At 41.0% G+C, this 24,783-nt stretch overlaps 1 long non-coding RNA gene across 1 annotated transcript; it reads right to left on the reverse strand.

Annotated features, from left to right (window-relative positions):
- Nucleotides 1-532: 532 nt before the first annotated feature.
- LOC307195160 lies at nt 533-24,532 on the reverse strand. The gene is made up of 4 exons (XR_013830735.1): nt 24,450-24,532; nt 22,719-22,790; nt 2,954-3,032; nt 533-582 (listed from the first exon to the last, which is right to left on the reverse strand). It is a non-coding gene; the product is annotated as an uncharacterized lncRNA (long non-coding RNA).
- Between the last annotated feature and the right edge of the window lie 251 nt (nt 24,533-24,783).

Raw genomic sequence — 24,783 nt, forward strand, 5'->3', positions numbered from 1 at the left:
CTGTGTCTAATCTTAAATCCTTTGAATTGATGACACTCGTTAACAAATTTGTCATAGGCATCCTCATTGTAATGACGTATTATGAGTTCGTATTAGAGTCACTGATGTCAGTATTTGGTGTCAGATAATCAAGATATTTAATTTTTTCCAATGTATTCATATGATTCACTTCTCCTTATTAATTGGGTTATCAAATAGTCCATAAACCTATTCCTTACTTCTACTCAATTTATTTATTCCTCTTAATAAATTACTGCATTTGATATGATGAATTTTCTGGTTGCAATTCACTTCTTGATATAAGAATAATTTCTATTGACTTTATTGCTCTATTTATCACTCTATTGCTTTTGTTTCTTACTATTTTTTAATCTAAATTTTCTTTCAGCTCTTTAAATACACAAATTTAAAGATAACAGAAAGCATACTCCATATTCACACAAATCAGGAGTCTATAATTTTGCATTTGTTTTACTGAAATGTTCTAAAACATCTTTCCAAAGTTCAATTAAAATATGTATTCCTAACTCACCTTCCACTTTCGCCAGACTCCCAAAGTGGTCTCGGCCACCAGAACATCACCTGGACAGAGACAATGGTCTTAACTGTGGTTAAAATGCCTTACGTGTGCAAATTTTACAAAAACGCACAACCATGTGAGTATATTTCCAGGGACCCTCCCAGGGCCTTGCAAGAGGTTTTTTCAAGTCGAGGCCTGTCGCTTCAACTTCCCAAGCTTCACGGCTTATCTGCCATGTGCAGGAACAAGAGCCAGGCTGAAGGACCTCTGGGAGACACTGTTATTAGAGGACCAGTCCTGCCACCAAGGCAGAACCAGGGCTTCTTTACAGTATGAATATCGTAGCTTGTAGCACCTCAAAATCAGATCCTGAGGCAAAGATGTGGATGCAGGTAGGTTATATGGGAGGTAATTCCAGGAAGGACAGAAGAGGAAATGGGAAACCTGGGATGGGAAAGGGAGAAAAGTTAATTAAATGTGGTTAAAGAGTAGTTTAATGCTAGGGCTCTAGGACAACTAAGCCTCAATCTCGCTGAGGACACGTTGAAAAACTTTGTGAAGCCTAGCTCATAGTTTTCCCACTAGAAGCTGGGGAAGCTGCCCCAAGCCCTCAAAATGGAGGACAGCAGTGGAGGCGGGAAGCTGTCAGTCCCCCTGGAATCACAGCTGCAGGTAAACTTAGGAGGATACAGGGACACGGGGTGGGGCAGGAACTCACAGCACCTGCTGCCCTGTGCAAACCCTATTCCCCCTGAGAACTTAGGAACTCAGAGTTTTTCAGAGTGATAAGGAATCTTCAGTGTTGTGGACCTTTCTTATTTTATTACAACGACTTTGAAGTTAGAGGGAAGGGAGTCCAAAGACAATGAGGACGCATCCCAACTTGCCAAAGAAAGTTCTCTAGTGCCTGCAATCAAACCGTAGAATCAAGACGTTCTGAGCTAGAGATAAGTATTTATTTTCCTTAAGCCAAAAGAATACACTTGGAGGGCTTCCCTGGTGGCGCAGTGGTAGAGAGTCCGCCTGCCAATGCAGGGGACACGGGTTCGTGCCCTGGTCCGGGAGGATCCCACGTGCCGCGGAGCGGCTGGGCCCGTGAGCCATGGCCGCTGAGCCTGCGCGTCCGGAGCCTGTTCTCCGCAGTGGGAGAGGCCACAACAGTGAGAGGCACAACGTACTGGGAAAAAAAAAGAATACACTTGGAATTTCTAATTCCCTTCACTGAAATTCATCACCTCCTAAATATCATATAAACAAAAGTGGTGAAATATTTTTATACCTGTCCACAAGGAACAGTTCGTTCATGAGAATGAAGTTTGCCTTTCAAAGGGCTCCTCTGATGTGGACTTATTTTGAAGAAGGGAAAAATTGACCACTTCATTCTCAGATACTGTTGTCACCTATTAAGACTAGAGTTATGATAAATCAAGGCGTCAAACGAAAACATTTCTACATGGGGCTGGTCTTGTAGGAGAATGAATGCCAGGCTAAGTTAATAAAGCTGGGTTCTTGTCCAAATTTGAGCAGCTCTGTGATCCTTGAGAAGCCATTTCCCTACTCTGTGCCTCAGTTTCCCCATCTGTAGGATAGAGAGTTGGATTGGTTGACCCTGAAGTTCAATCCCAGGTGTGAGGCACTGTTGTTGAAAAAATGAAGAGTGTAGCATGTCATGAGGCATTGTGGGCTTGATCAAAGAAATTCACCTTTCCGACCTTCCATTTTCTCATCTGAAGAATGAAGGGGCTGGGTTAGCTATCTTTAGGGACATTTCTGTTCTATATAATCCAATGAAATAAAAATGTGCGTGTGTGGGGGGAAATCTGGAAGGATGCACAGAGGGAAGACCAGCCTGGCCACTTGGTGGTGATCTTGTTCTACATTAAGAAAGATTTTCTAGCTTTTTCCAATAGTGCTGAAGTTTGAGTTAACTAAGCATAGTGAAGATAGATTTTCCAAAGGATACTGAAATAAAATCAGGTCGGCAAAACCTCCCAGAATTATGGAGGAATGACAATAAACAGCAATGCCAAATAAGAGACATAAAATCTCTATAGTCAAGGCAGTAAAACATAGAGGGGGACGTGAGAGTTGTGTTTTGGGTATTATTTAAAGGAATAGAGGGAGAGGAGTACACTGTACATTTATATAGTTTTTGGAAAACATGGTTTAAAAATTAACCCTAACATTTCAAGATTTAACTTGTAAAATAACCGAATACCTTAAAACTGCGTTGCAGCATAAAAGTCTAAACCACAAAATCTAAACCAAATCAATGAACGTGATATTTCTTCGGTCTGAATCTAAAGGAAACACATAAGGGAATTGTAATTTTGTTCCAATATTTTAATATTAAATAAAAGGAACAAATCTATAAGTTTTGAGCTTTTCCCCATTTTATAGGAGAGTGTGTCTCTATCAGGCCACCTAGCTTACCTTTAAAACCTTGGGACGATTGCTTCTGGAGTAAATGAACTGCACTGGTATCTGCAGGGCTTCGAGTCGAGGTCCGTTTCTGTGGAGATAAACGAGCATCAGTAGGAACGCAGGGGTGGATAAAGGCTTTCTGATTGCAGCGCTGCCCACCTCTATCTCTAGAAAAGGTTATATTCAAAAGAAAAACAATCTCCCCAGTAAAGCACCAGTGAAGATGGAGGGGCTTGTGGAAAAGGGCAACGATGGAGAAACTTGACTCTTGCATGAATCCTTCACCCTCCCATATTGCACATGGCATCTCGTATTCAACGTGATAAGCTGAGAGACGGTGGGAGGAGACACAGGCCCTGGCCTGCCATTTGCCACCACTGACTCCTCTGCTCATCTTCCCCTCTGGTTTTCTTTCTTATCCTCCCTCTGAGGTGGACACAGGTTTCCTCTGAAGGCCGAAGCGTGGGCCTTGTGGCTTTGGTTGCCATGGCTGCTTCTTTTCTCCCCTTTCCTTTGACACATTAGCTATTAGCTTACATAATCCTCTCACAGGAGGATGTCCCTATTCAAAAGAAAAAGAAAGTTAGAGCGCTAAGTAACCTTTAACAATGAATAGCATTCATTATGCATTTGCTTAATGATACAAAGGCTTTGTTTGCTCTGTTTCAGGTGATAACAGCAGATCAAAGACACGGGACCAGAATGCACTTTCGAAGAGCCAGCAGAGACTGTATGGAAATAATGCTTAGCATTTATGTCGCACTTTATACTCTCAAAGGAGTCTGCAATTATTAATTAATTATCCCACACAATAGCTCTAGGAGGAAGGTCAGTGTCATTAGCTCTATTTTACAGACGAAGAATCAGATAGCAGTTAAGTGATTTCCCCCCAACATTTAAAGATCTCCTGTCAAAACAGATCCGAGGGTAGGGGCTGCAAGTAAGTTATGAAGTGGCTGAAGGCTAAACAGACCAGAGCTGCCCCTGGTGCAGGTTTTACTTCCTTTGATCTATCTTCTGAAAACCCTCTGAACAGATTTATGTTCTGGACTTGTGGACTGCCTCCCCATGGTTCCTCTTGCGTACTTGTCTCTTCTACATCTCTGCTGTTTTGTATGTAATTTCATTCCCCTTTCTTTCATTCATTCATGAACCTTAATTGGGTACTTAATGTAGTTGAGATGGGCAGGAAGAATGGAAATGAACAACTGACTCTTCAAATGGTCCCTACCTTCCTGCACACACAGTTAGGAGACATTTGGTTCTGCCCCAAATGGCCATGGAGACAAAAGGTCCTTGAAATTTGATCCTGTCTAAAACCTTTGGGCGTGGACCGAACATGTTCAAGGATGTTTTGGATAGGAAAAAATTTCAAGGACCTTTGGTATGGACTAAATGTCTTATGGACCAAATGTCCTGCAGGGACACACACACACATCCCCATCCTGGAGGACACTGGAGGAGGGAGTAGAGTCCCCCTTGTGGAGGGAGGAAGGGCAACACTCAGGTGATTCTCCTCAGTAGTAGTAGGCAACCTACTCCACTTGCCAGCTAGTCAAGCAGTAGAGCTCCTGAGGGACCCCAGGGGAGAGAGAATGTAGATAAGGTGTCCTGAATGTTGGTTATTTCACACTTTTTGCCTTAGGCTTGGCCTTCTATTGGCTAATCTGATAAACTCAAATTCTGCAGCGTTTTAATTATTTGTGTGAATGTCTTCTTTTTCTTAATAGGACTCCAACCAATTTGAAAATAGAGACTAATTCTTGTAGCCTGTAGCCATTGCAGGAAATAATGGCATGAATAGCTACTGTGTATTGAGTGCTTAGTTCTCTACAATGCTGCTGTCAGGTAAGCCTCACCATGACTTTTGAGGCAGGTATTGTTATTACCCTTTTTTTTTGTTAACAGTTGAGGAAAGAGAGACTAAGAAAGTTTAAGTAATTTGCTCAAAGCCACATGGTTCTTTCAGCCATTTGAAAGGAATTTAATGACCTATGCTTTGTGCTAAGCATAGAGATCCAAGTGGTGAGCAAAACAGTCATGGTCACTCCCGATTTTAGCTTATTCTTGTGCTCATAACTTGCTATCTCTGACACTGAGCAAATTATTTAACATTTCTAAGCCTCTCTTTCCTCATGTGTAAAGAGAGAAAAATAATAATATCTTCTCCATCATAGGGTTGGTGGAGGAATCAGGGCTGCTGCTAGCTCACAGGACATCTTGGCCTAAATTAGAGAAAGGTTCCCACTCTCAAGTAAAACATCTTTTTGAAGTTAGTATAGTATATATTTCTCATTAATTACAATGATACAAACATAAAATAATTCTGAATAAATAATAGAAATCAAATTATTCAACAATATAATACATGATTTGAATTTTTAATCACAATAATTAAAAAATTAAATTTAAAAATACAAGATATGTAACAATCCCAAAAGTTTAATAGCAGTTAATTATGAAATTTCCATAGCAACAAATAAACAAGTGCTCTAATGTAATTAGCAGATCATTACATAGTAATCTCTAATTTATATCAATTTAATACTCACTTTGTATATTATTAATGCTAAATTAATATTAGTTACTACCTAGTTATTTGTATCATAATGAAAGTGCCTATATGTTTAAAATAGGAACTCTACAATCCCACTTGGCACAAAAAACGCATGGCAGAGTATGTGAACTGCAGTGTATTGACACTGATAGAGATTTTTATAAAATGTTAAGATACTAAGCAGTAATTCAGTGAGAAAAGCAATTTCTTATTTAGAAACATAGGTTACTTTGAATTTTGTTAGATCATCAAGATATTTTAATAATCAAACATATTCTTCTTTCGTAAGTCCAATCAGACAGTGATAATATTCCAATCCTAATGAAAAAAGACATTTTATAGTCATCTGCCACAAAACTGCCTTAATAAATATATAGCTCACTCATCTCTGAAGTTAACAAAGTTATGATAAAAATACAAAAAAATTACAGAATCATAAGATGGCTATGATGTGACAGTCTCCTTAGATTTGCTACTTTTGTGCAGTGTACAACCTAAAGCACGTAGGCAGTGGTTTGGGGCAGGATTACAAGAGATAATTCTAGAAAGTACTTAGCATTCATGGGAACTATCATACACTGAGTGGTCAAGGTTAGTTTTTTATCTTTAGTTATTTAACCTACATAGGATTTGAGGTGCTGCAGGATTAAAATGCTCTTGCCCAAATCTTAGCTCCCTTTTTGATTAGTACTGAATATACATCGTCGGTGTGGATAATGCAGTTTAAAGAGTGATGCTCAACTAAACTGCACAAAGACTTTCTCAGCTGACTCCATCTCCTCCCCTCACCAGTACCGCATTACAGCAGGCATGACTATAATTATGGGATGTATGGTGCTTTGTTATCAGTGGAGGTTGATTGCTCATTCTCAGATTCACTACAGAGAAACATTCACATTGTGGTTTGTTTCAATGTTCTGCTTTAGTTCTCCTAATGGCAGCAGACTGGGAAAGGAGCCCCAGTGCTGACTGCTAAAGGATAAATAACCAGTAGCCCAAGTGGGTATGCTATACAGGGATCGTCAAGGGAAAGAAGTGGGAGTCCTTTAATGCTCAGAGGTAACTATATTTAAAGAAAAGGTAAAAATAGAACTTTGTGATGTGATTTAAAATGATTTAGGAGAAAAAAGGAGTCAAAGGTATAGGAGACATTTTCAGATAGAGAAGATTTAGCCAAAATACTTCCATTATGATCAGGAGACTATGAAAACATGAAAAATAACCAGCAGGAAGTGATGTGGGAAAGGTCAGGCACACTGGTTTGGGAAGCAGTGCAGCAGATAAACGTGAAAACGGAAAGCTGAAATTTAAAGTTGACGGTGTAAGAATGAGGTGAAAGCAGAGAAACAAGTGGACGAAACCAAGCATGACATTTCCACACACCGCAGCAGGTGGGCGTGCATTCAGGACCTTCTGCAAGACGTTGAAAGGAAAGAGAGCTAGTTGAAGGGAGAGAGTTCCTCCACTTTGGTATTGTTTGCTTTATTTTTAGAAAGTTACTTTGTTTTAAAGACCATGTCACAGTATTTTCAAAGGGCTTTGTCTTTCTTTCTTTCTTTTTTTTTTTTTTTTTTGCGGTACGCGGGCATCTCATTGTTGTGGCCTCTCCCGCTGCGGAGCACAGGCTCCGGATGCGCAGGCTCAGCGGCCATGGCTCACGGGCCCAGCCGCTCCGCGGCATGTGGGATTTTCCCGGACCGCGGCACGAACCCGCGTCCCCTGCATCGGCAGGCGGATTCTCAACCACTGCGCCACCAGGGAAGCCCCCACTTTGTCTTTTAAAAATAATTTTAAGCATTGTTAGTTATATGGGGTTAATTGTTAGTTATATGGGGTTATCCCTCTCTTTAATGAGAAGGGGAGAGAGAGAGAGGGAGAGAACAGCAGACACAAAATGAAGCGATAGGAAGAATCTTTCTAGCAAGGTGAGAGGTGATTGCTGTGATAAGTAAGCAAATGCTAGAGAGAAGCAGAGAGATGGGGAATAAATGAGAAGTCTAACCTCTGAGGAAGTGAAATCACCAATAATAGGAACATTTTAAAAATTATATATATATGGACTTCCATACTTGTATATCTGTCTGTCTATATTTATAAAATCAAGAATAGTTAGGTCAGGTAAGGGCAAACATTTTCCTGCAAAGTAGTAAATATTCTGTCATGTAATAAATACTTTAGGCTTTGTGAGCCATACAGTGTGTGTTTTAACTATTCAACTCCGCCATTGTAGATTTAAAGCAGCCAAGGACAATATGTCAATGGCTGAGGGTGTCTCTGTTCCAATAAAACTTTATTTACAAAAACAGATATCAGACTGGATTTAGCTGGTGGGTTATAGTGTGTTGAGCCCTGATCTCAGGAGTCTAATCCCCTCATTTCCAGATGAAAATAGGAGACCCAGAGCATTTCAGGAAGCTACCCCAGGCGTCACAACTCAGTAGTGGGAAGTTCAAATGGAGACTAAGAAGTGTTTAGATATATGCTAATTTGGGAGGGCTCCTAATCTTTTTAAGCAAAACAGTACTCGGCTGCACTGGAATTCAGGCTCTCAGACATGTTTGAATGCTTCAGTCTGGATAATTGAAGCTTCTGAGTAGCCCAGGGGGCTTACTCTTAAAGCAAAAAGTCTTTCCATGTTAATTATTTTGGACAGATCATCTTTCTAAGATCTATTACATATGGCCACGCCTTTTTAAACAGCATATAATTTAACCTTTGTGAAAAAGAAGGTTAAGGTTCACCATTTAAAACCAATTTTAGAGCCAAGAAGCCCATTAGGTACCATCTAACCAAGGGCCCTCAGGAACTACTGGGACTCAGAATCCTGCTTAACCCATGCAGGTCTTTGTTCACTCATTCAAGGGCATCTGCCTCTTCCCAGATGTCAGTTGGTCAACAGGTCTCTGACTATGAGAATGCCTGGGTCCAGCAGCATCCCATTCGCCACTTGCTGTCGATACCAAGATGATCAGATGATGAACTGGTCAGAACTGGGGCTCCTATGAGACTCTCTGTTCTTCCTTTCCTTTTTCTGAAGATTTCCCCTAGCTGCTAGCCTAGCAGAAATTAGAAGCCTCATTCCTGGGTTTAGTATTAGTGCTCTAAATCTGATATTTGGTCCTCAGGTCCCTAGCCCTGGTGAATGCCCTAGGAGCTGCTGCTTCCCGATAAGCTCCGGCTTACACGCCCGGTCCATGTCCCTAAATGTTAAGCTCTGTTCCTCTATGTTGGGATTGGGGACTGCTTTTGAATTTTACCTCTATTGTCTCAGACTTACCTTCTTGACTTTTGCTGTCTTTTTCTCCATCATTTCTTATCCCTCCTGACCAATCCCCATAGCCCAAACACAGAGTAGTTACTCACTGGAAATACTGGGGAACAAAGCCCTGACATGAAGACTCTTCCATTGCCTGACTCAGAGTCTGGGCACTGTGTTTGATCTGGGGACTGATCTGACATTTGAATCGGACATTAGCCACAAGTTCATTAAGTGCCCTGGTGACCATGATTTGGACCATTGGCCTAATTCGTCTGTGTTAGACTCCCGGTCCAAACCTGCCCTTCTAGGCTGACTCTGTACCCCTCACCTGTCAGCTACAGGTAGCATCTTGCCTCACAGGGGAGGCATGTCAGCTACTACAGGAGCAAATAAGCTCTGAGAAAAGGACATGGCTTTGAGCCACCATATTTCTAGGGTGACTGTATGTTCCAGTTTGCCTGGGATCGTCCCAGTTTATGTTTGTTGTTCTGGCGTCATTATTAATAGGGCCTCAAACAATGTCCTGATTTGGATGAAATCTTGTATGGTAACCCTCTATTTCTCATCTGAAAAATGGGGATAATATTGCCAACCCTTTCCTTCTTACAATGTTGTTAAGAATAACCAAATGAGACTATATTTATGAAGGTGTTTCAAAATGATTTAAAGAAAACCCGCTGTGGCAACGTGAGGTCGTGGTATTTTTTGTTATCATCTGTTTTGGCTCTCATAGACTTATTAGTTCAATTTCATTTTCTTGGATATGTTTTAGATTGTTGAGGTCATGAAACAAGTTATCTCTAGTTAGAGAGGTTTTGTTATATATATGGTTCCATTAGCAGTAAAAAAAAACCCTCACTTTTTCAAGTTTACACTTCATTTAAAAATACAATTGATTTTTACAAAATAGAAACATGCCAGTGCTATAATTTTTTCCCCCCACTATTCATGTTGGACTTCTAACTGATAAAAAAGGTATACAAATAGAATTTCAAGCAAAGGATAAGCCATGAAGCACCATTACTGCAATAACACAAGTAAGGAAAAAAACCCCGACAGAATACTTAATGCTGGGTGTACAGTGTATGTGTGTGTATCTTTGGTTCAACTTAAGGCATATAAACTTGATAAGTCTGCATTTGTCTGCACCTATTAACACTGAAATGGACAAGTATTCTAAGCAAGAAAGGACAAAATTTGGTGTTAGGTCACCAATAAAATGATGAATCAGATCCTAAATACCTGAGAGTTGACTGACTGTCTTTTAAACAGTGACATTACTTCTTTTAGGCAAAACAGACAAACCATCTGACAATCCCACCTGTAATTAAACTCTGGTCTGATTATGCTGCTCTAAGTGTGGTCTCTGGTATAATAATGCTCTTTCTCAAATGGGATTGCTCTTCCATTGCTCTTTATTCCTGAATGACCTGATCTTTCCTCAATAGGGAGAAAATGTGCTTACTTAAATGAAATAATTCTTTCTTTCAGGGTCTGACAGTGTCATTCGGTGAGTTATCTATTTTTGGGCTTCTGATGATACCTCCAGGCAATGAAGGAGTTAATGTTCCTCAAATGGACACTGTGGGTTCCTTAAAAGGGTGGAAAGCATCTGTGGATTTCACAGACGGATTCTTGGTGGCTCCATTAGAGTTGCTTGTCCTGACTCTTCATTGTAATTTTGTTTTAAAGTGGAGAAATATCGCCCTCTGAAGTTGAAAACTGGTCACCTATATGTTCTGTTTGACCTATAGCATTAAAACTTTTTTTAAATATGAAATTTCATACAGAAATATAGAATTCTGGCTTCTCAAAAAAAAAAAAAAAGGAATATTTCATGTCAACAAGTTGGCTGGAAACTGAGTAATAAGAGGCTGTCCTTCTAATGCTGCCCTCAGTGGAGACCTGGGACATTTGCCAACCCCCTCTCGTCTGAGACTTAAGAGTTTGCAAGTCGTAATCTATATCTTCATTCATTTAACAAATTATAAAGACCTGTTTCATGCAAAACTCTGTCCAAGGAACTGAGTCAATATGTATATAGCTCTTTACCCAAAGGCTCTTATGGAATCCCTGAGATACTCAGTGGAAGGCATTCCATGGACACATGAGTTGGGATGTGCTACCTGTTTCTCTCTTGGAAATTCATAATGCATATTAGCACATTAAAGGCTCTGAAAAGCCTTTCAGTAAGGAAACTTGTTGAATATCGCTTAACCATTGTTTCCTTTCTAAAAAATATATTTTTAAAGTAATAGCTATTACTTCCACAAAGGCTGGCTCTGGTGAACACACTTTAAGAGTGAGCTGTAGCTTGGCTCTAAATTGAAGGCTGTTAACATTTACATGTTAATAAATGTAGGGAATGAATTAGAAACCTGGGAAAGTTTCTTGCAAAAATATTCAAAGGGGAAAAATAACTGAATTAAAGATGGTTTGTCTATAACCTGAAATAAGGTCCATAAGATATAAGGACTCATGCCTTTTTTTTCATAAAACACTGGATGTACTTTATACTTTCTCTTTTTAAAAATTACCATTTGTATAGAGAATTTTTCTAAAATTCAGTCAGTGTGGGAAGTGGGAAGAGTAAATGAATGTGAACTGTTTTGAGGACTGATTCACTAATACATTCATGTATTCATTTAACAAGGCCAAGTCCTGTGGGTTTTACTGCCTAAATATCTCCGGAATGCATACACTCCCCTCTAACTCACTGGTATCCTTACAGCAGGTACTACTGTCACCTGTTTTAAGTCAATTGAAAGACCTCCTCACTCTAATATACTGTACCCAGAATGAGCTATTAAAAATGTGAATCTGGGGCTTCCCTGGTGGCGCAGTGGTTGAGAGTCCGCCTGCCGATGCAGGGGACACAGGTTCGTGCCCCGGTCCGGGAAGATCCCACATGCCGCGGAGCGGCTGGGCCCGTGAGCCATGGCCGCTGAGCCTGCGTGTCCGGAGCCTGTGCTCCGCAACGGGAGAGGCCACAACAGTGAGAGGCCCGCGTACCGCAAAACAAAAACAAAACAAACGAAACAAAAACAAAACAAAAAAAGTAAATCTGGAAACCTTTGAATAACTTCCAGTTGCTTTTGAAGATCAAACTCCTTAGGAAGCCTGCAAAAACTCACATACTCCAGCCTCAGCTAATTCAACCCTCTCACTCTTTTTCTGTATTACATTCTCTTAAGCCTTTCTGTTCTTCAATGTGCATTCTCCCTCTTGCCCCAGGGCCTTTGCACGTGTTGTTTTTGTCTTGCCTGCAACTTTCTCCTCCCTCTCTTGTCTCTCCCTCCCAAATTCTGTTGGATTAATGTCTATTTATTAAAATCTCTGCTCAAATATTGCTTCTTTCTTGACCCATCACCACTCCAGACCTACAGTTATATCAGGTTTCCCTGGTTTATCCTTTTATATAGCACCTTCTTCAGTCATACTTTTGTAATTCATACTTTTTATGATTATTTAATCAACACTTGTCTCTCTCTTTTGTTTACTAGTTTCCTAGCACCTGGCATAGTGAGGAACACTCAATAAATATAAATGAAGAGGTACGTGACAGAAGATAGAATTTTTATGCACATTGGGAAAAGAAGTGACAGAATCTACATTTTTTGGAGATTTAAAAATAAGCCAAGATTGTTTATAAACTGGGACATTGATCCTTATATCTTGATATGAACATTTTTTTTTTTTTTTTTTTTTGCTGGTGGAGGGAGGGAGTTGAGTGGGAGATGGGATGCAACTAATCCAGCAGCAAAGAAAAACAAAACTATTTTTTCTAGCAAAATAAGTAATGGTTTTCTGGTTGGATAATTCTACACACAGAAAATGATTGATGAAAACTTCCTGTAAGCTTGGGCTATGCAAATACAGCAGGTGTCTATGTATATGCCAGGCTTGAATGCAGTCTTCAGTTATTTTTTGGAAAAATTGCCCTGGTTGAGTTTTTTTTTTTTTCGGTACGCGGGCCTCTCACTGTTGTGGCCTCTCCCGTTGCGGAGCACAGGCTCTGGACGTGCAGGCTCAGCGGCCATGGCTCACGGGCCCAGCCGCTCCGCGGCATGCGTGATCCTCCCAGATCAGGGAACGAACCCACATCCCCTGCATCGGCAGGCAGACTCTCAACCACCACACCACCAGGGATGCCCCCTGGTTGAGTTTTGAATCATGCTTCCACATCTGTCAGTATGTTCCAATCACTACCCAAACAGGAACCAGACATGGCCAACTAGGCAAAAAATAATAAAATAATATACATGAATATAGTTTGGCTTCCCAGTATGGGATGAATGTTCCAACTTACTTATTTCTGTTTCATTTTAAAAAAAATGATAGGATGATCATGACTGAGTAAATTTCAGCAGGAAAAGGGCTCTGAGGTCCTGTGGCAGTCTTCACTTGATACTATGGTGATCCAATATAGCCAAAGCTCTTCTGAGAATTAGCTCGTCACTTACAACCTTCTAGTACCCCAGGGTTCCTTTGGCAAACACTTTTTATGTGGCGTTAAAGAGTGCCCTAAGGAGCTCTTAAAAAGTTGATGAGAAAAGGTCCACTTTGTAGCAGGGAATGTTTTACCTTTTAGGTAGGTCAGTGGATCAATGTTTCTGGTCCATTTCAGCCTAACTGCATACCTTTTGCAGTATCATTTTTTTTTAAAATAAATTTATTTATTTATTTTTGGCTGTGTTGGGTCCTCGTTTCTGTGCGAGGGCTTTCTCTAGTTGTGGCGAGCGGGGGCCACTCTTCATCGCGGTGCACGGGCCTCTCACTATCGCGGCCTCTCTGTTGTGGAGCACGGGCTCCAGACGCGCAGGCTCAGTAGTTGTGGCTCACGGGCCCACTTGCTCCACGGCGTGTGGAATCTTCCCAGACCAGGGCTCGAACCCGTGTCCCCTGCATTGGCAGGCAGATTCTAAACCACTGCGCCACCAGGGAAGCCCTGCAGTATCATTTTTTATCATCATCTTCTGATCTTTTTTTTCCTCCTAGGTCTCATTAAGAGGCTCCTGAAGGAGACTGTGGCCACTAAAAAGTGATTTCCAGCAACAAATTCAACAGCAAAAACTCATTCAGACCCATGGGTATGTTATTGTGCAGTTCCTCTTTGCCTTACACTGCAAAAGAAAGTTTGACCACCTAAACCGGAATTGCTGAAAATAGCCAGTGATTAGGATGGATTCACATATAACTGGCACTGTTTTCCAAAATCCAGTTTTTTTTCATTATTGGTAACATTTTCCAATTGACATATTTATTAAGCACCTATGATGATTGCCAAGGTTCCTTCCAATTCCAAGAACATTCTATTATTCTCTTCTTGTATAACCCATCTTAATTTCTGATTCTGTGACCCTCATTTATATGTGAGTCTGAGTTTAAACTCTGCTCAGTTGAAGAGAATAATAATATCCATTTCCAGTAGCACAAGCTTAGAAAATGAGTCATATTACATAAATTAAATAATTGTACTCACTTTAGAAACTGATGTTAATATTTTGATTTTTTTTAAGTTAGGGTAGTAACAACATACCACTGGCTCTCTCAACACCTGGATTATTTCTGATCTGAAGAAAGCAGACATGAAAGGAAATCCATTTATTCTCAAACAGAGAAGAAACTTGATAGTATACATGACAACCTTCAGTAATTAGTTCCATTAATATGAGCAACTCTTTAAAATCCTATTTAAAATATTTCCCAATTTAATATTATATTTTTTAGAAGGACAAGTCTATGCTATTTATCTAATGGATTTCTTGACAATTTGAAATGAACATGGCTTACCATGCCATAAATTTAAATGCATTTATTTAAATATGCCATACTTAATATGCAACTTGAAAGTCTCTGGGATGACATAAAAACATATTTGTCTAGCTCTGAGTTGCTCTTCTGAAGCTTGGCCATAGTTGTTGGTATTGCTTTTCTGGTTCTCAAGGAAATGATGAAAAATTCCCTTGCAGGTCTTAGGACCACTCCCTGCAATACAAACTCTATTTTGTAACTAACCTTTGCAGTTGTATAACTTCAAGTTTGAGATTGATACACATTTAATCATTTTTAATTATTGCTTAGTGTCTCCCTAGGTTTATCACAGTATTTGCCTTATAAAGGGTATCTCTAAAAGGAAAAAAAAAATGCTCTAAATTTAGTGTTAGGCTTTGGTAGGTAGGAAGTAGATTCTATTACGAAAACAGTTGAAGTGAGTGGAGAGAGTTTTTGGGTCCTCATTCAAGGCCACTTAAATGGCACTAGAATTCTCAGTGTTGATTTTGACTGCTTTACGTGTATGATAATGGTGGGTGCTCACGCTTGTGTGTTTTCCATTTCCTAGTCGAATATCCTCAAGCCCTATTTTTTTCAAATTTTAAAACCCAGCTAACCTCTCACTTTTTCAAAGAATCCTGAGTGAAGCTAAATTGTCTTCAATCACAGTAGTGCTGAAATCTCTCTTATTCAGGTGTTGAGGGAATCTTACAATTTAGCCCGTCTTATCCCATGACTGGTATTGTTTTCTTTTTCTGGGGTCATTAAAATGACCACTAGACTTCTCAAAGTTGATTTTTTTTTTTTTTTCGGTACGCGGGCCTCTCACTGTTGTGGCCTCTCCCGTTGCGGGCCACAGGCTCCGGACGCGCAGGCTCAGCGGCCATGGCTCACAGGCCTAGCCGCTCCTTGGCATGTGGGATCTTCCCGGACCGGGGCACGAACCCGTGTCCCCTGCATCGGCAGGCGGACTCTCACCCACTGCGCCACCAGGGAAGCCCTCAAAGTTGATTTTAATGAAAGATAATTATGTTGCCTCACTCAACTTGCCAGGGATAAAATGAGCTAGTCTAGAAATGCTTTGAAAAGTTAAAAACTTTTACATTTCCCTTCTCCCCTGCTAATGGGAAATGGGACTGGGATGACTCCCTGGTGAGTAGCCCATGGATCACAGAGATTTTGTCATTTTTGCTGGCAGAACAAAGGAGGAAGAGGAGTTTCCACATTGGGGAGCAGAGAATGTTTCTGTGTCATCAGGAGTTATAGACACACAGGAGGCTCCTGAAACTCCACAGAGTTACCAATTCATTCATCCATCATCCATCCATCCATCCACCCATCCACCCATCCATGCACTCATTCATTTATTCATTCCACAGATACTTTTAGGATGCCTTCTCTGTGTCAGGTGACAGGATAAAAGACTGATTTGTGCGCCCTGGAGCTTTTATTCCAGGTTAACTACTTTTGTTTTCTGATTTGTCTTCTCTCCTCCTTAAAGGGCCTCTGTGTTCTCCCTACCTGTGTTTGCCAGGTTCAAAGTGAGTTCAATACATGCTTTTGATTGAGGATGATGTTTACAAAGGGTTTTAACCTAATTTAGCTGCTGAAATTTCTTATATAAGAGTTTCTCTTTTGCCAAAATCATTTGTTTCCTTTCTTCCTTGTTCTTTTCTTTAATATTATTTAATTTCTTGTATGACTGTTTGTCATTCCTTTTCTTATCTCCCTATCCTCTTGAATTCATATTCTTCCTTGGCTAACTAAATAAAAATGTTTGGAGGATTTTTTTACCCCCATTTTAAAAAAATCTCTTTTATCTCTATGTGACATTTTCCCTTTCTGATAGCTTTTTCATTTTAGTGCTTTTTTCTTTTGCCTTTTATTTGGCATTGCTTTTTATTCCTGTGCTCAGTGAAGTCGGTTTTTTTTACACATTCTTCCATTTCTTTTCAAGTTGGCCTGTATCTGCTCTCAGTTCCTCTTTTTTTTTCTTCTCCACAAATCTCTTTTATCTCTCTGATCTTTTCCGCTCTCCCCTTCTTATTCTCTTCCCTCATTTTTCAAATTTTCCAATCTACCCTCATCTTTTTATTTTCTTCTGTGATTTCTGTCTTCCTTTTTTTCAGTTCTTTTATTCTTTCTTTGTACTTTAAAGGGAAGAACAATTTGGAAACTTTTTTTTTCTTCTTCTTTTTCTTTTTTTTAAAGCTCTTGTCAGAAAAGGCTACCCTTTCTGGGCCTGATTTCCTAAGCACAGCAACAACACCGGAGGTGATGGTTTTGCGAACCCGCTGTCCCCGGCCCCAGGATCAGAGCATCGTAGGGCTGAAGAGGCAGCCAGCAGCCCACACCTCAGCCTTTATGCAAAAGCGCTCTTTCACCCCAGATATACAGAGCTGTTTATGCCTTTCTTAAAAGCCATAGTTTAGCAACTTCTTCAACTTTTCAAAGTACCTATGCCTCCTTTTACCCCAGTTGAATGAGGCAAAATGGCTGTCTCCATTGGATGCGTGGGGCAGCTCAGGCAGAGCAAGGAAGAGCGTGTTTCCTGAGCTCTCCCAGTCCTGAAGCAGCTGTGTCACACCTGGGGACGACCTAGAGCATGCTGTGGTCCTAGGCCTTTCCCTCTGGATTCCAGGGGGGCATTTTCAATACTTCCTCCTGCGTCTCCCAGCAGGGCAGTGTCTGTGGCTTGGCTTCTCCCCCTTCTCTTATGCTCCTCTTCCCCTCTACTCTTCATCCTCTGAGAATATAGCTAATGATTAAGGTAGTTTTCCGTCTACACTTGGATTGGGAGGCATTGCCCTGGGGTCTCACGCATCAAATCCCAGGCTGGCATTGTCCAGTCAGAAACGCCATGGAATGGATTCCTGGCCCTTTGGCTGCTGAGGGAGGACCATGTGTTTTTCAAGTCCCTTCTAGAGGACCACGGGATTCACTGATGTCTCTTTGGGTAATTCTGTGTTGTGCGTGGAAATGCTTGCTGTCGAGAGTTTTTTAAAAATGTACATCCCTATTTCTTCTATTTAAATAGATAATTCCTTTCATATTTTCTTTCCCTGTTTTCACTTTTCCTATATTTCACGAATACTTATCCATGATTACATATGTTTGGATGTAGACTGTTATCACATCCTAGCTTTTCCTCTCTAGGCCCTAACCCCAAATTATTCAGATTTCAAAGTTAGGATGAGAAGGCCCCACAGATACCATCAAGACTGCTTTCACCTTGGAGACTCTGAATATAGTTATGTAAGGGTAGCAATCATCTGTTTTCACCTTTAAAAGGGGGAATATTTACCAATGATAAACTGTATAGACTATAAAAATGTAATTTTTCAGCCCTTGGCACTAATCATATAGACTTAGTGTGCTAACGCTGGTTGTCTCAAGGGAAAGCTATAAAGGATCGCCTAATGAAAGGGATTTGGCAGTCCAGTATTTTTGTGGCATGAGCCCAACATCGGAAGGAGTAATAAATGTGGTCCTTTGCATTCAAAAGGTGAGGGACCCCCTCACTGGAACTTATTCCAGATCCAGTTGAATGAGTGGTTGAGGGGGGTTTAGAACTCAGGGCTTTTGACTCCTACACAAGTGCTTCTCACTGAAAAAGAGTGTTAATTTGTCCTTTCATTCAACAAACATTGACTGAGGGCTTGTTATTGGTCAGCTTGGTAGAAGACGGGAAGACACAGGGAACACACAGCTGAGCAGGAAGACAGCCATGTCACTCTCTATTGTCACACTGGGTGACATCACAGGTGCTGTGTGCTCTGCTACAGTAGGCAGAGGGGTTAGGGGAACCCCCAAATCTTAAGTTACTGCTTTTATTGACTATTTAATGTCTACGTGTTATACTTACAAAATGTGCCTATTTTATGTTTACTTATGTCTTTTAACTTAGGGTATTAACCTTATCTATGATCAGCCCTTTTACTACTTTTAAACCTCTTACACAACAGTTGTATTTCCCCTAGCTTGATGAGACCTCAGGAAATGTTCTTCTACTGAGATGACAATCTCATCGTAAATCCCTATTGAATCTCATTCTTTTGAGGTCCGTCCACTTTTCCAGCTTCTGATCCTTATTAACTTTAAACAAGATCTTAAAGTTGTGGAACATCCCCTACAAATTTTTCTTTTAATAAATAAATAAATTAATTAATTTTTGGCTGTGTTGGGTCTTTGTTGCTGCACGTGGGCGTTCTCTAGTTGCAGCAAGAGGGGGCTACTCTTCGTTGTGGTGCGCGGGCTTCTCATTGCGGTGGCTCCTCTTGTTGCGGAGCACGGGCTCAAGGCACACAGGCTTCAGTAATTGTGGCACGCGGGCTCCGTAGTTGTGGCTCACGGGCTCTAGAGCACAGCCTCAGTAGTTGTGACGCACAGGATTAGTTGCTCCGTGGCATGTGGGATCTTCCCAGACCAGAGGTCGAATCCATGTCCTCTGCATTGGCAGGTGGATTCTTTTTTTTTTTTTTATGGTACGCGGGCCTCTCACTGTTGCGGCCTCTCCCGTTGTGGAGCACAGGCTCCGGACGCGCAGGCTCAGCGGCCATGGCTCATGGGCCCAGCCGCTCCGCGGCATGTGGGATCTTCCCGGACCGGGGCACGAACCCGTGTCCCCTGCATCGGCAGGCGGACTCTCAACCACTGTGCCACCAGGGAAGCCCTGGCAGGTGGATTCTTAACCACTGCACCACCAGGGAAGTCCCTCCCCTACAAATTTAATTAGAATGTTCACTTGTCTCAGTGACTAAATTGAGTGTAAAACAGAACCCCATCCAAGGCCAACACCACGCTCTGACCTAGTCCCTGCTCACCAGCTGGCGTTGTAAGGAGGCTCAACTCACCCAAAGGCTCCCTAGAAAGTTTTTCTAAAGTCAAGGACAGCACACAAAGTTATTGCTAATTAAATGTTTAATATCCATTATATATATTAATTTTTAGTCAAATTTATGACAAGGTAGAGTTGTATTTTTATGTGATCAGTGTAGTTAATAGCAGGTTAGGGTCCGGTCGTAGTCATGGTGCATGCTCTATTTTTGCTCATTTTATAAGACCTGGGGCCTAATTTTACTATTTCAAATGCCTATAAAATTTTATTGTTGTGTCTTTTCCTTTATGACTTATTGTTGGTCATATCTATGATTTATTGAATTTAAGTCCTTGATCAAGAACACAACCCCTAATTACAAACTGGTTTCTATGGGACGATACAATCTGCTTTACAGTGATATGTTTCATGAAGGAGTTTTTCAGGAATTTTTTGTGGTGACAGTTGTGGACTTTTTAACACTTAAAACTGCTTAAAGTTCAAATTCCTATCAAGGGCCTCTGACATAAAAAAAAAAAGATCATTACATTAAATAAATGAACCTAATTTCATTTTTTTGTAAATTATTTTTGTTTATATATTTTAAGAGCAGAGAGTCTAAAACCCTATTTATTTTGCATAAGAGATATTGAAATGTTTTGATTTAATACAATGACCATTTAAAGGGAAAGGGAGAAGAATGATTTAAAAGCATGAGAAAAGGAGGGAAGTCCAAAGGAAGGAAGAGAGTTTGCAAAAAGGAGAAACATGGAGAAGAAAGGCCTGGAGCAAGGAAAGAAAGATTAAAAAAAAAAAAAAGAGGCGGGCTGAGTCAGCAGAATGAAATAAGCTAACTAAACATAAGACCCTGTTGGTCACTGTTCCCATTTTTCTTGTCTACATCCCTTTGAACTAGCGATGACCAAGGACCCCTGTGCACAGACCTTCAGGGACACCAGAGGGTCTGGGTGGGACGACTCCAGCAGTCATTCTTCACAATGACACCCAGTGGCAGCTGGGGTCAGGCTGAGGTGGGAATTAGCGCTCGATCAGTGAGGTTCTCACCCCCTTTTCTCCAGCAAGGAAGCCACCCAGAGGTACATTTGTTATAGGCACCAAACCCCTACCACTGTAACTTCTGGAAGGCCATTGGAATCCAGGGTCAGACAGAGACAGCCTCTACAGAGCCGATCCCCTTCGTGCAGCCTCCTGTAGTCTCATTGCCACCTTCCACAGACCCTGTCTCCCCAAACGCTGGTGGAACTCTTCACAAATCACCCCCACAACTGCCTGAGTGACCTTGCTCATCCCCAAGTGAACTGAGCTCAATATCAATCATAAATAGATAAATACATGCCACTGGTCTTAGAGAATTGCTAAGAACTGCCATTGGCCTAGCACTCAAAATTTACAAAATTCTTTCCAGCTACACTATCTCAGGAATCTCGATGACAACGTTGTAAGGGACACATTATAATTACTATTCCCATTTTACTGATTAAAAAAAAAACAGGCTCAGAAAGATAAAAAAAAATGAAAAAGAAAAAAAAAAACAAATAAAAAACCAGGCAGAGAGGTTAAATAACTTGCTTCATGCCACAGGGCTAGGAAGTAGCATAGAGACAACGTAACCGACTGGTTCTAATTCTAGCAATGTTCCTCTTATACTTTCAGAACTTTCCACTTACATTCAAAATAAATATTTGATGATGTCAGGGCAGAGATGGTGCAAATAATTCTTAGAAGTGAGAAATACAGGGATCTCGTTCTTCCGAAGGCTAATGCTTCTCTGTTGGAGGCTCCTACAGCTCTGTTCTTTTTTTGTCTCAAACACACACGTGCTCTCTTTTACTTTTACCTCGTGGGTGGAGTTCCACCGTCTTCTGCCCTTAGACTGTTTCATCTGAGTTTGCCCTCTGAGTGTGCAGAGAGAAGAACCATTTTGCTGTGGCTGCTCTGCTCTCCAACCGCCCCGAGCATTCACTTGTTTCTGACTGACTTCAGTTCACGAGTAGCTGAGAACCACGGACGGGAGAATCTTCTTCCTGGATCACCAGAGCTACCAGGAATAATGTTCTACCACTGACAACTCTCCAAGAAAGCCCAAATCATGTCGAATTTATATCCTTAGGTGTTCCTTTCTTTTCTATTACACACATTATTTCTTCCCACGTCTGGTCTTATTGTTGTTTTTGTGTCATAAATGAATATCATTAGAAAAGCTGGTTTAGCAAATGTTAGCATCAACTACATTGATAATATCATTTATAGGGGCTTCCCTGGTGGCGCGGTGGTTAAGAATCCGCCTGCCATTGCAGGGGACACGTGTACGGGCCCTGGTCTGGGAAGATCCCACATGCCGTGGAGCAACTAAGCCCGCAAGCCACAACTACTGAGCCCACGCACCTAGAGCCCAAGCTCCGCAACAAGAGAAGCCACAGCAATGAGAAGCCCGCGCACCCCAACGAAGAGTAGCCCCCTGTCGCCGCAGCTAGAGACAGCCCGCGCACAGCAACGAAAACCCACTGTAGCCAAAAATAAATAAATTTTCAAAAATATCATTTATACTCTGTTATTGAAAAAATGTTTTAGATTTGCATGCCATCAAGTTTTACAATTACTAAGACATATACATTACAGCCTACCCCGCAGGAAAATACTCCATTATAATATATTGATAATAATATATTAGTATATATGTTATATAAATGTGTGTCATACCAAAAAGATATCCAGTTTATATTCAGAGAAGCTTATTATTCTAACATAAAACACATTTACCTCTTTTTTACTATGGTATGTTTGATGCCAAGATTAGAAGGGGAAAGACTAAAAGGAAAATAAAAAATGCTTTTCTTTTTTGAAGATGAGTATTTTGGTAGTTTAGTACATTGTTCTATAATTTATTATGTGGGTGGCAGTATATATCCTGCAATGGAAAATCCCAGTACTATCTACCTGCCCCTGAGGATTAACAAAGTTGAGTACCTTTCTAGGGGAAGAGATCATGGGGTTGAATACAGGATCTGTGCAATTGCTCTTGATAAATGGGAGGAAAGAGACCTTAACAAACTCTTGACTTAACTTGCCCAAGGTTTCTGGAGAAGCTGGGCAGTGAGCACAGCACAAAAGATGACTCTTAGAAGCCCGGGAGCTTGGAATGGACAGGGACAGACTTGGAAAAATGAAAATAAAACACAGTTGGATGAAACACACTGAGTCTACCTACATAGTTCAGGAAATCCCAGGTTGCCCGGTGTCAACGTGCATCCAGAAGAGGACCTTCGACTAAGTGGCACCATCCAATAAAAGGCGCAAGAAAGCGAGAAAAGTACAACTCAGCCAATCAGGCCAGGTGAACACCCACCAGAAACTCAGTTTCTCATTTCTCTGCTTGTCTTCTCCAGCAGGCACTCTCTTTGAATGGGACTGAACATACCTGAGAAGAGCAAAGATTAAAACCCTTTAATGACAGAAACAAAGGCTCGGTTGGTACTGAGTAACCAGGTTAACTCAGGACTCAGCCCTCAGCACTCCACTCCCCTGCACACTTCCTGTTTGTGCTCATCTGCTCCTTCACTGAAGTACTAATGACTTCAGAGAGAGTGTCTCCTGCCTTGGGTGCAGCTGGCACCAGACATGGCTCCATGATAGATCTTTCCCTTGGATGGTTTCCGGTCATCACAAACTCCACGTGACAAGCTCACTCTGCTCTGTCCTGGCTGCACTTCCTTTTCTAGAAACATTTTCCTCTTTCTACTCACAGCGATATCACGCTCCCAGCCACAAACACTCACAGTATCTTTGAATCATCTTGTTCCTTCTCATATCCAGTCAATTTCCAAGTTTTGTCAAGTTTTCCTTAAACAGCTTTTTTGCTTCCTTTTGTGTCCATCTCTACTGTTAATCCCTGCTGGACCTGGATCACACTTCAATCTCTTAACGGTTCCCCCTACAACCTCACCCACTCCATTTTGCCTGACTTACTAATGCCAGAACGTTATTCTTTAAACACTTAAAAAGATCACGTTAAAAGACTTCGAGAGACTTTATTTTGCCAGTGGAATAATGATTGCATAAGACCACACAGTTCATTAGGGACAGAGTTATGCCTAGAGTCCAGGATTTTTTAACCTCAGTTCCAATACTTTTTTTTTTTTTTTACTAACGTATATTCACTGTGTCCTAAGAATTCCAGCATAGGAATGCATTATCTGTCCTAGTTTCTCCCCGGCTGCTTTAGTGTGTTTGTACTTTGTTTTAATCTATAAGCTGTCTCAGCTCTTTTTGGAAGTAGGAGGGATCTTAAAACTTAAGTAAATCAAAACAAATGTTGGTCAAAATAAAAATCCTGTATAAATAGATAAAACTACATCAAACATGTAGAACCCTTTTTTTTCCCAGAGACAAATTATACTGAAAGAATTTGGTTTCACATGCTATCAGCCACCCAGTCCAGATAATTTCTGATCCGGGATTCTCTCTTCAATGACACCTGCTTCCAGGGAGAGTATCTGTTCTGACTGCACAGGCCGAGCTAGCTCTTGGTACTGAGCTCTGGCTCTTGTCCTATTGGGTTTCAAGAATACCTGGATAGCTCAATATCACAATATTGTAGAAGAATGGAATTCCATCCATCCATCCAGGGGAGGTTGGCTGAAATCCCATTTTAACAGAATCGAAAGTTGGGTTGGAAGCTTCTAACAAAGCTATTTATAAAGCCTTCACCTGGCCTTAAGAGGTCTCCTGCAAGAGGCCTGGAGCAGAGGGATTGGCAAACAAAAGCAGAGAACAGCAGGGATGGTAGCTCCATAGCTGTAACCTCACAGATACTGGGGGAAGATGCTCTCCCTAAATCCTAAAGCGGGGCTATGCTGGGCTCAGTCTTCTGAGGGCCAAAGACCTTCTATAGCCCATTTTGGGCATAATAGTTGTCTCAACTATTAGCTGAATTGTTTCTTATGCCACTCAGTTATAACAAATGAGAAACTGATTCAACATGCAAAGCCCTTATTTGGCAATTTTCATCTTCAATGCACTTTCCAAATGTTAACTAATTAATCTGCTTGACAGTGTTCTATTTAACAGTGGTAACTACCTGTTTTATGTTCATAAATTCTTTGATATTTCATTTCTAGGTCTTTTTTCCTGTCTTCTTCGAAGGCCCAAATAATGAGGTTCTTTGCTGATGTGGTGCCTGTTCTCTTCCACAATCTAGATGCCCTCCTGGTGGTAGACGATCAAGTGAGAAAATGAGATGAGGATATGGGGAAGAGAGAAGGAGGGAAAGAGCCTCACCCTTGTGAATGTCAGAAATGCCACCCAGCGAAAGACCCTGCATTCAGGCAGCGCTACCTCTGATGGCGCCAACAAGATCCCACTAGCTCCTGAGTGATCAGCAAGTATTTAGTGAGTGCTTACTACGTGCCAGG

Source organism: Stenella coeruleoalba, assembly GCF_951394435.1.
Source record: "Stenella coeruleoalba genome assembly, chromosome: 12".
Lineage (NCBI taxonomy): Eukaryota > Metazoa > Chordata > Mammalia > Artiodactyla > Delphinidae > Stenella > Stenella coeruleoalba.